Raw genomic sequence first — 12,370 nt, 5'->3', positions numbered from 1 at the left:
TTTTACGATGATGAACCTTCACAATATCATATTCCTTATGAACTTTTACACCACAATTCCTTTCACAATCAAACCATTGGCAGTTGAATAAAACTAATTGCTTTGTTGGTTCTTCTATGTATTGAAGTTGCATAATATCTTTAATTATACCATGATAATAAGTTTCTCCATCTCCAGTCCACTAAGCTTGGTGAGCCTATCTCTTGAACAATTACTTTTTTTGTAAACATTGATTAAAGTAATAACATTCTTCATCATTTTGATTGTTGTTACTTGAGGTGTGAGCTATCTGAGATGCCAAGTTGCATACTGATGCCTAACATGAATGTTTTTATATATTGATCCTGCCTGTTGACCGGAACGCTGGAAACTGCCTCGTCAAAGGATCGACGTGCGCACCGCTTCTCACCTCCGTTCCTCTTCGGGATCTACCTCAAGAACCTGCAAAGAAACAGTACGGCGCCGCTGCGGCCGATCGCACTCCAACGCTCAAGTCAGTGACGGTATCACCAAATACTAAGAGAACAAGAACCGTGCAAATCCTCTCTCACAGTCAGCTCTATCACTCGCAAGCGTAAAGTGTATAAACTGAACGTGCGTACCTCAGAAAGTTTGTTAAGAACTCTTATATACCTGGTAGCTTTCTCTCTCCTGGCAGTTACAGACTTGGACACGTGGCTCGCATCCAACTGTACACGTGCCATCATCTGGAGGCTCCCTGACTTGGCGCTGCTTCTACTTTCATTTTGGCTAAGTTACTTATGCATGGTACTGCCCAGTGCATAGCTAACTTGGGAGTGCGATCTCTACTGGAACTGGCGAGTTAGGGGTCTTCATACACCTTCCCTGTGGTCTCGCCGGCCGCCTTCACAATCTGCTTCTCCTTCATCTTTGGCGATGTGCTCACTCTGGCGATCTCCTTCATTTGGCGACTTCATCTTTAACCTGGTGATCGCCGATTCTGATATGCTGGAGGTCGGAACACGCCAACTTAACAACTGGCGACTACACGAGCCCCCCGACTTCCTTCCCTCTTGCCAACCTGGCGCCTTGCAAACACGCCTATACTGTAGCAGGGTGCCACGTCATCACTCCCGACCACCAGGGCGGTACACAAGCCCCCCAGTCTTAAGCGAAGACTTGTCTAGCGAAAAGACTGAAAAAGTCACTTCAACACCGGTCTACGTGGCACTGACGCAGAATTCCAAGCGGTTGTACCTTCTACTGCTCTGACGCTCCACCAAACCCCTCATTCATCGTTTGACGCGTGGCTTCATCAACGGCTCTCTTCAGTTGCCGTTTGCGCTTCCTAAACCCATTTCGAAAAAACCCTTAAACCCATTTTCACTCAGCACTGTTCCATCACTTTCTCTCGCATTCACGAACGCTCCAACTTTCTTCTGCGAAAAACTCTCAGCGCTCTCCAGCATTCTGAATCACCATCAACATTCATCGTCTCCCTGATCATCAAAAGGTACCTACTTTCCTTCTTCTGCTGGCTTTCCTTGCATTTTAACCGATTCGCATCATCCTGTAACTGCCTGGTGCATACGCTGTGGGTTGTTTTTCCATTTATTCTTCTGCGTAACTTAGGGCTTCGTCAATCATCGCAACGAACCTACATTCGTTCGTCTTTCACCTTCCTTCTATGATCGAGTCAGCCTTTGTAACCCCCTGATCATTTTTCCTTTCTTCTTCCTTTGCAGCTGCTATCATGACTCGCACCAAGATTACCCCGAACCCTCCTCCTTCAGCACGAAACCTTCCTTCACAAGCACACGACCCAACACCAGTTCGTGGCGCTTCATCTTCGCAGGCTGAGAGGCCTGCGTCTTCCCAACCTGTCCTGGCCCAGGCGACTCCACCTATCGCCGGAGGAGCCCCCGTTCCTCTGCCAGACTTCAAAACTTTGTATCCCTGGGCCAACTCGGCCCTTCTGAAAGAGACATCCTCTGTGAACACCGCGGGAGCAGTCTTGCGGCTGACTAAGGGGGACGAGATTTACCAATCGTTTCACAAGGAGCACGACGAGAAGATGATGGTGCTGCCTTGCCCCCGATCTGCCCGTGTGTGCTGATGACAAAGTAAGCGCCGACGGGCCCTTCTGCTTTGTCTATACGACTTTGTTCAAGAAGGTCAAGCTCAGGTTCCCTTTCACCCGATTCGAGAGGGAACTTCTCACCGAGCTCAACATTGCTGCCGCCCAGCTCCACCCCAACAGCTGGGCGTTTGTTCGAGCTTTTCAAGTAATGTGCGCCCACCTGGGGTTGCCCGCGTCGGTGGACGTGTTTTTATTCCTCTTCGAAGCCAAGCACCCAGGAGACCGCCTGTGGGTCAGCTTGAACGCGATTGCTGGGAGGTCCATCTTTGCCATCTTCCAGCAATCTTACAAGGACTGGAAGGGGAAATTCGTCCAAGTGCGTGCGAACGACAAGGACACCTCCCTTCTCGATGGCTTCCCCTTGTACTGGGTGGACAAGGGGAAGAAAGAGTCCAAGAGCTGCTTCAGGAGGCCCAGAAGTCCTGACAGCATGGGAGCATTGGACAGAGACCTCTGTCTCTTCTGGAAGAAGGTGGCGGACGCCAATATAACATTCCTTACCACCACCTTGATATGCTTCGAATTCTACGAAGATCAGCTAGAAATTCGAATAGGTTAGGACATTAAACTCTTGTCTTGATGCCGCTTCTTGTTTAGCTGTTTCTGGGCGTCTTGTGCGTTATGCGCAAGACTTTGGCTTTACCTTTCCTGCACATATCATCTGCTTTGCTGTTTATTACCTTATGCACTTATTTGTTTTTCTTGAGTTAACCCGTGCATCTTCGTTCCATGCAGACGACATGTTGCCCAGAAACATGCTCGCTGAACTGAAGGCGCTCGCCCGAAACCACGGGTTGGCGACCGGTTCCCAAACGGTGCCCAACTCGGTGGTGGAGGCCGCCATTGTCCAAGGGCGATCACCACCCAAGGAACCCGCCCAACGCAAGAAACTGGTCCTTAAGAGACCTAAAAGGAAAGCCCATCAAGTCATCCATGAGGAGGAAGAAGAGGACGACGAGGTCACCGAGGATGGCCTCGTTACGAAGAGGAAGAGGGTGGCACCTTCTCCACCACCTGCTCCACCCCCTCTTCCAACCTCAACACCACCATCGACGCCTGCTCCTCCTCCATCATCGCCACCCCCACAGGCTCCTGCCTCTCCAGTCCAAGCGATTCCACTGGCCACTGCGCCACCTGCAGCTGAAGCCCAAGAGCCAAATTTCCTGGAGGACCCCCCAAGCGCCTCTACGCCATATGTGTCAGCTGGAGGGGGCCCCCCTTCAAACGCTTCAGCTGCAGAAAATGCTCCAATCGGGGATGAGGTTGCTCATACCTCTCCGATTCTGATTACCGAATCCCCGATTGCGTCGCCACGCCGGGAAGAAACTACTGAAGAACCTGCTAAGGAAGGTGGCGACGAGAACCCACAACAAGCCCACCTGGCGCCTCTCCAAGCAGCAAACCTTCCCCTTGAGGTCACAAAGATGTGGGAGCCTCTAACTGCCAAGCTGAAAACCATAGTAGAGGATATCCCAGCAATCATAACCAGGGCTGTGGAAGGCTCAACCAGGAGGCTCCAAGACGACCTCTTCAACCTCAAAACCGAAAACAGCACCATGAGGATCGAGGTGGAGAAGTTGTCTTTCAGCCTGACGCTTGCAAAAATCGAACACTCCCGAGTGGAGGATGCAATGAATACCGAGCTCAGGCTGGCGCGCAAGGAGGCTACTGACCTTCGCCGCAAAGTTCACCAACTTGCCCAAGAGAAGGTCGAGCTGGAAAGCAAAATTGTGCCTCTTCGCGCCAAGGCGGTCGACCTGGAGGCTCTCATGAAAGCTGACGCCGCTAAGGTGCAAAAACTGGAGCAGAGGTCGATCGACCGAGAGAAACTACTTGGGCAAGTAGAAAAGGCGAGGGACGACGCCATGGCTGATCTCGTCGAGGCCAACAAAGAGAAGGGAAAGGTGGCTGCTGAGTTGGCCCAAGCACAATCGGAATCCAAAAAGGTTACTGAAGACCTTCTCCAGGCTCAAGAGACCAACGAACAACTTAAAAAACAGGTTGAAGAGCTGGAGCAGCAGAATAAAGAGCTGAAAGAGCAAACTGAAGACCTCAAGAAGCGGATTGAGGAACTTCAGGGGCAAATTGGAGAACTCAAGCTAAACTCTGCTCAGATTCTGGCTGCTGGATTCGAAGCTGCGCGGGAACAATTCGCTTGCCTATTCCTCGACCTGGATCTCAGCCTGGTGTCACTGAACAATGAAGTAGTAGATGGGAAAGTCGTTCCTGCTGAAGACTAATCAACTCCTCTTCATCTGCTACTTTTATGATTTCCCTTGTATTATTCTGTAATAAACTCGTGTATATGTGCCTTTAACAGATACTTATCTTAATGACAAAGTTTGGGTATTCCCTCTCCTGACTTCTTTAAGCGCTTTAACCTTCTTTGCATGTTTAACTTTATCGGATTTAACTTAACGATTTTGCAAACACGACTTTTGACTTAACTGCTTCGAACCACTTCAAACTTAAGCAATAATCACTTTAACCAACTTGTACTCTTAAGGCACTAACCTTATCGTAAGAATACCCTTCAAGCAACGAACTGTAACTCAGTTATTGGCTCAAAACACCGTCCCACTCGTCCTGCTTCATCAAACAGGTCTTTTAACCTTCTCGGCGCTGTTTGAACTCCTCCTGATCGCCAAGGACTCTTGGTGATATCAGCTTTTCCTAGCCTCATGCTTTGGCAATTGTTTCTTTGCATGGGGGCAGAGACGCCTTTTGGGATCTCTCTTTACCCTCCTGGACTTCAGAACAAAGACCGGCTGACTAGGCGTTCTCTTCGAACCTACCTTAGCCACCTTCCAAACTTCTTCCACCCTCTGCGCCATACCTGAACTCGTTCGAGACGAGAAGAATTTTATCTCGCCTAAGCTCGCATGTAAGCGAGAAGGTCTTTAACTCGCCTGAACTCGCTCATCGGCGAGAAGGTCTTTAACTCGCCTGAACTCGCTCATCGGCGAGAAGGTCTTTATCTTGCCTGAACTCGCTCATCGGCGAGAAGGTCTTTATCTGGTGCCTCAACTTGCCCAGGGTGTACATCTCCTCCCCCCTGGATGCACTGAGGACCTTTCTCTTTCTCGCCTGCACTCGCTCGACGGCAAGGAGGTCTTTAACTTGCCTCTACATTGCCCCAGAGGTTACATCTTCTCGCCCCCAGAAACACGGAGGACTTTTTCTCTTTCTCGCCTGCACTCGCTCGACGGCGAGGAGGTCTTTAACTTGCCTCAAAGCGCGCGAGGGCGTTGAGGTCTTTCACCTGGTGCCTCCGATCGCCGAAAGACGATGAGAACTTTAAATCTTTAACTGGTGCCTCCAATCGCCGAAAAACGATGAGGACTTAAAAACCTTAACTGATGCCTCCAATCGCCGAAAAACGATGAGGACTTAAAAACTTTAACTGATGCCTCCAATCGCCGAAAAACGATGAGGACTTAAAAACTTTAACTGAAAGCATGCGATATATCTTTTCTTGCCTTAAATCACTTACAAGTGACAAGGTCTTTCTTCAAAACTCTTGGAAAAAAGCAAACATGCAATCTGAAAACGCCTCATACTTCGAAAACTCTTCTTTTATTGGGTGGCCTCATTAAAAACCCTCCTTAGGGAAAAAAGAGTGCCCCCTTCAAACTGTTTTAACAGAGACATTGTAATATAACCTTTGTGTTTGTCTTTACTTACAAAGCTCTTAACTATAGTACAACTTCAGGTGTGTGGCGTTCCAGGTGCGAGGAATCGCCCCTCCTTCCAGCGTCTCTAAGCGGTAGGCTCCGTTCCCGAGTGCCTCGGTTATTCTGAACGGTCCAGTCCACTTGGATGACAGTTTATTCTCCATCTCGTACTGGTGGGCCTTCCTCATCACCAGATCGCCTTCTCTAAACTGCCTTGGCATCACCTTCGAGTTGTATCTTCGTTCAACCCTTCTCTTCACAGCTTCAGCCTTCAACCTCGCCTCTTCCCTGACCTCATCCAGTAGATCCAGGTTCAGCCTTCTTTCTTCATTCGAGTCTTCCTCTACGAAGTTCTGGAATCTCGGCGAGCTCTCCTGGATCTCCACCGGAATCATGGCATCACACCCATAGACCAAGCTGAACGGGGTCTCATGGGTTCCTGACTGCTCGGTGGTGTGGTACGCCCAGACTATACGGGGCACCTCCTCAGCCCAACTTCCCTTGGCTTTCTCAAGCCTTCTCTTCAAACCTCTCGACAACACCCGATTAGCTGACTCCACCTGGCCATTTGTCTGAGGGTGCTCGACGGATGCAAACACTTGTTGAATTCCCACCCCATCGCAAAGCTTCTTCAACAGGTGGCTTGCAAACTGCGTCCCATTATCCGACACCAGGCGTTTAGGCACTCCAAACCGGCACACGATGTTCTTCCACACGAAACCTTCGATCTTGTGTGCGGTGATCTGGGCCACTGGTTCTGCTTCAATCCACTTGGTGAAATACTCAATCGCCACCACCAAGTACTTCATCTGCCTGATCGCCAGCGGGAAAGGTCCCAGGATGTCGATTCCCCAAGTATGAAACGGCCAAGGGCTATAGATCGACTTCAACTCCTCGGGAGGTGCCTTATGCCAATCGGCGTGCTGCTGGCATTGTTTACAACATTGGGCATATTTCTTGCAATCTTCTCTCATGGATGGCCAGTAGTAGCCTGCACAGAGAGTCCTCGCGGCCAGAGCTCGACCCCCGACGTGGCTTCCGCATATACCTTCGTGGAGCTCCACCATGATTCTCGTGCACTTCTCGCCGTGTATACATTCCAGGAGTGGGTGAGTGAACCCAAACCTGTACAGATCGCCATCGATCAACGTGTACTTGCTGGAATTTTTCTTTACCTTCCTAGCTTCTGTTGGATCCAGTGGGAGGAGGCCATCTGCCAGGCACCGCTTGTACTGTGTTATCCAAGTGTCTGGCTCATGGGCGGCGCAGACCTGCATCACGTCCACCTTCTCTCCTCGACATGCTCTAATTCTCGGCGATCTCAGAGTTTCTTGCGTCAAGGACTTATGGCTTCTCGCTGCTCTCTCCGTCGACTTGCTTATCTGAAAGACCAGGTGATCTGCTACAAATGCCCTTGGCGTCTTCAGAGTTTCTTGAATCACCGTCCTCTGCCTACCCCCCTTGCCTGAGCTGGCGAGCTTAGCAAGCAAGTCAGCTCGGGCATTCTGCTCTCTGGGCACATGTACGACTTCAAAGGAGGCAAAGGAACTCTTCAATTCCTGCACATACGCCAAGTAAGCCGCCATTTGTGGATCTTTAGCCTGGAACTCGCCTGTTACCTGCCCCGTGACTAGCAGCGAGTCACTCTTAGCCATCAGCACCCTAGCTCCCATCTCCTTGGCCAGCAAAATTTCGGCGATCAGCGCCTCATACTCTGCTTGATTGTTGCTGGCTTTGAAGGCGAACCTCAGAGATTGTTCGATCAGCACGCCGTTGAGTCCTTCCAATATGACTCCAGCACCGCTGCCCTGCTGGTTCGACGATCCATCCACCGAAAGTACCCAACGGAAATCGTCCCCTTCAACCCGCGTCGCCTCTGATGAGAGCTCAACCACAAAATCTGCAAAGATTTGCCCCTTGATCGGGCCTCGGGGCTTGTACTTAATATCAAACTCCGACAACTCTACCGCCCACTTCACCATCCTTCCCGCAACGTCGGGTTTCTTCAAGACCTTCTGGATGGGCAGGTCAGTCATCACCAGTATCGTGAAACTGTGGAAGTAGTGGCGCAACCTCCTCGCCGAAAACACCACAGCCAGCGCAGCCTTCTCCAGGGCCTGATATCTCGTTTCTAGGCCCTGCAACACCTTGCTCACGAAATAAATAGGCTTCTGAGCCTGATCTTGATCCTGGGCGAGCACCGCACTCACCGCCCTCTCAGTCACAGCAAAATACAACCTGAGAGGGATTCCCGCCAGCGGTTTGCACAGAACCGGCGGGCTCGCCAGATACTCCTTCAGTTTGACGAAAGCTTCCTCGCACTCTTTCGTCCAAGCAAACTTATTATTGCGCCGCAGACATTGAAAATAGGGATGCCCCTTTTCTCCGCTAGCTGACACGAAGCGAGATAGGGCTGCCATCCGACCTGTTAGCTGCTGGACTTCTTTCACCGTAGCCGGGCTCCTCATCGCCAAGATGGCGGCACACTTGTCTGGGTTGGCTTCTATTCCTCTTTCAGTCAAGAGGAAACCCAAAAACTTTCCAGCCTCCACGCCGAAAATGCATTTCTCCGGGTTGAGCTTTAACTTGAACTTGGCGATCGTCGTGAATAATTCTTCCAAGTCTGCCACGTGCTTGCTTTTTTCCTGCGAGGTAACGACCATGTCATCGACGTAAGCTTGCACGTTCCTTCCCAGCATTGGTGCAAGTACTCGATCCATCAGCCTCTGGTACGTGGCCCCCGCGTTCTTCAGCCCAAACGGCATCACCTTATAGCAGCAGCACGATCTCTCCGTCATGAAGGCTGTTTTCTCTTCATCCATGGGATGCATCTTGATCTGATTATATCCTGAGAAGGCATCCAGGAAACTCAGCAACTTACACCCTGCAGCACTATCAACCAGGGCATCTATGCTTGGTAAAGGATACGAATCCTTTGGGCAAGCTTTGTTCAGGTCGGTGAAATCGACGCACATGCGCCATTTCCCGTTACTCTTCTTCACCAGCACGACATTTGCCAACCATTCAGGGTACTGGACTTCCCTGATGTGGCTTGCAGCGAGGAGTTTATGTGTTTCGTCCCTGATCGCCTGCCTCCTCTCCTCGTTGAATTTTCTTCTCCTTTGTCGCACCGGTCTCACCAAATTGTCCATCGCCAGATGATGGCACAAGAAGTCGAGATCAATCCCGGGCATGTCCGAAGCGGACCATGCAAATGCGTCCAGATGCCGCTCAATAACCTTGGCGATCTGGTCCTGGAGATCGACCTCCAGAGATCTTCCTAGCTTGAAGATTTTTCCTCCGATCTCCTTTTCGAGCCACTGCTCGACAGGTTTAGGCCTGGATTCTCTGGCGATCACCGCCCTGGCGATTCCCTGTTCCCTTGCTTCCTCGGGGCGATTCCGCGCCTCTTCCTCCTCCAGGCCAGCATTCCTCTCCCCTAGCTCAGCGTCTATCATCTCCACATCTCTTCCGGCAGCCTCCTCTGTTGTCGTCGATCTGGGCTTCACACCGGGAGGTGGGGTGGTTGTTACATAACTCACTGATCTTTTGTTTTTCAGGCTATTCTCATAGCACCTTTTCGCTTCTTTCTGATCAGACTTGATCGTGATCACCACCCCTTCCATGGACGGCAACTTTACCTTCATGTGCCGAGTCGACGGAATGGCGCCTATCCTGTTAAGTGTGGGCCTTCCCAACAGGATGTTATATGCTGAGGGGGCGTTTACAATGAGGTACTTGATTTTCTCCGTCCTCGACCCAGCCTCATCTGTAAACGTGGTTCTCAGCTCAATGTACCCCCTAACCTCCACCTGGTCACCAGCGAACCCATATAGGCACCCTTCATAGGGCCTTAGCTGGTCAAGGGGCAACTCCAGCTGCGTGAAAGTCGGCCAGAACATCACGTCTGCCGAGCTTCCTTGGTCCACCAGAACTCTGTGGACCTTCCTTCCCGCTGTGACCAACGAAATAACTATGGGATCGTTGTCATGAGGCACAACGTCCCGAAGATCCTGCTTGGTGAACGTAATGTCCACTTCCGGCGAGTGATCTTCAAACATATCCACTGTCATCACCGATCGCGCGTACTTTTTCCTCTGCGATGCGGTGCATCCACCACCTGAGAAACCCCCTGCAATGGTGTGGATCTCCCCGTGGATAGGCATCTCGTGTTGCTGGGCTTCTCCACCTGCTGGCTGGGAACTCGATGCTCCCCCCGTCCTCCTGTCCAGCAGATAGTCATTTAGGAACCCACTCTTAACCAGATCGTCGAGCTGATATCCCAAAGACAAACACGAGTCCAAGGTGTGGCCAAAACATTGGTGGAACTCGCACCAGGCGTCCGGCTTTGACCCCAGCACCTTGTCGCCCACCTTCTCAGGCGCTTTCAACCTAGCAGAGATATTAGGAATGGCGATTAGATCCGCTAATCCCATGACAAACTTGTGCTTAGGCGGGCGATTGTATTCCCGGCGTGCTGGTTGCTGGCGCCCCTGGCTCCTTCCCTTGTTCCTCCTGTCGTAAGGATGGCGAGTCCTTTGGTCCTTTCTGGCCGCCGCCGCTGTTTCCAGCACCCTCTGCGGCTGGATCCTGGTCTGGGCGCGTGGCCTGGCGGGAGCCACGCTGCCTCTCTTCTCGGCGACTTCACTCTCGTCGGCGATGTGAGCCACCGCAAGTCGCCTGACTTCAGCAAACGTCGCGGGGTGAGCCCTGATCAAGGCCTCGCAGAATGGTCCTGGCTGCACGCCCTTCTTGAAGGCATAGACCAGCATTTCTTCATCCTTAGCCGGCGATCTGACCATTTGCGCTCCAAAGCGATTTAGGTAGTCTCTGAGGGACTCCCCATGGTACTGGCTTATATCAAACAGATCATAAGACACCCTGGGCGGTGCCTTATTCACGATGTACTGCTCGATAAAGATCTTCGAGAACTGTTGAAAACTGGTTATGTGGCCGTTAGGCAGGCTCACAAACCACTCCATCGCCGTTCCCTGGAGCGTACTCACGAACATCTTGCAGTAGACGGCGTCTGACCCTCCCGACAGCATCATCTGCGTGTGGAACGTGGTCAGATGAGCCTCTGGATCCTCCACGCCGGTAAAGACAGCCTTAACCGGAACCACGCTCGTGGGAATAGGCGTGTCGGTAATCGCCTGAACAAAAGGCATTGGGAAAACACGAGGTGGCGTCGACGGCGCCACCTCTTCAGCAGAAGAACGTCCTTGCTGCTCCAGAAGAGCTTGACGCAGCTCCTCAGTCACCTTGCTAAGCTCCTCGTTCCTGGCGCGAGAGGCGACCAGGTCCTCATGTATTCTCGCCTGCTCTACGCGTGAGGCTTCTACAGTTGCCTGCAACGAGCGCATCATCTCTGCCATCTGCGCCATGGTCATGGCGGCGTCGCCTTCAGCAGCGACAGGCGCCACGGGGCTTGAACGATTGCTTCTCATTTTTCTCATGAACTTCAGTGAATCACAGGAATGCAGCGAACAACACTTCAACCACAATCGAATCAGCGATCAAGAAAACTCAAGAACACCGTAAACCTTCGAAGAAAACCACAACTTCACCAGAAACCAACGTTTCCCCGCGGACAACCAAACGAGCGAAAGAACTCGAACTTCCACCAAACAGATTGCGCGTAAGCAGCAGAAAACCTCACTCCACCGATCGAAAAGCCAAACGAATGGTACAAAACGCAAATTCACCGAACAAAACTCAAACAAACAGCGAACGATGGTTGCACCAGCACACAACCACGCAGAAAACTTCGAAAACTTCTAAGAACTCACGCTGTGGATGGGAGCAAGTTTTACACGGCCCCACGGTGGGCGCCTGATGATCCTGCCTGTTGACCGGAACGCTGGAAACTGCCTCGTCAAAGGATCGACGTGCGCACCGCTTCTCACCTCCGTTCCTCTTCGGGATCTACCTCAAGAACCTGCAAAGAAACAGTACGGCGCCGCTGCGGCCGATCGCACTCCAACGCTCAAGTCAGTGACGGTATCACCAAATACTAAGAGAACAAGAACCGTGCAAATCCTCTCTCACAGTCAGCTCTATCACTCGCAAGCGTAAAGTGTATAAACTGAACGTGCGTACCTCAGAAAGTTTGTTAAGAACTCTTATATACCTGGTAGCTTTCTCTCTCCTGGCAGTTACAGACTTGGACACGTGGCTCGCATCCAACTGTACACGTGCCATCATCTGGAGGCTCCCTGACTTGGCGCTGCTTCTACTTTCATTTTGACTAAGTTACTTATGCATGGTACTGCCCAGTGCATAGCTAACTTGGGAGTGCGATCTCTACTGGAACTGGCGAGTTAGGGGTCTTCATACACCTTCCCTGTGGTCTCGTCGGCCGCCTTCACAATCTGCTTCTCCTTCATCTTTGGCGATGTGCTCACTCTGGCGATCTCCTTCATCTGGCGACTTCATCTTTAACCTGGTGATCGCCGATTCTGATATGCTGGAGGTCGGAACACGCCAACTTAACAACTGGCGACTACACGAGCCCCCCGACTTCCTTCCCTCTTGCCAACCTGGCGCCTTGCAAACATGCCTATACTGTAGCAGGGTGCCACGTCATCACTCCCGA

The sequence above is a fragment of the Phaseolus vulgaris genome, chromosome 7 (genome assembly GCF_051622355.1).
Source record: "Phaseolus vulgaris cultivar YP4 chromosome 7, ASM5162235v1, whole genome shotgun sequence".
Taxonomy (NCBI): domain Eukaryota; kingdom Viridiplantae; phylum Streptophyta; class Magnoliopsida; order Fabales; family Fabaceae; genus Phaseolus; species Phaseolus vulgaris.
This window is presented reverse-complemented; position numbering follows the sequence as displayed.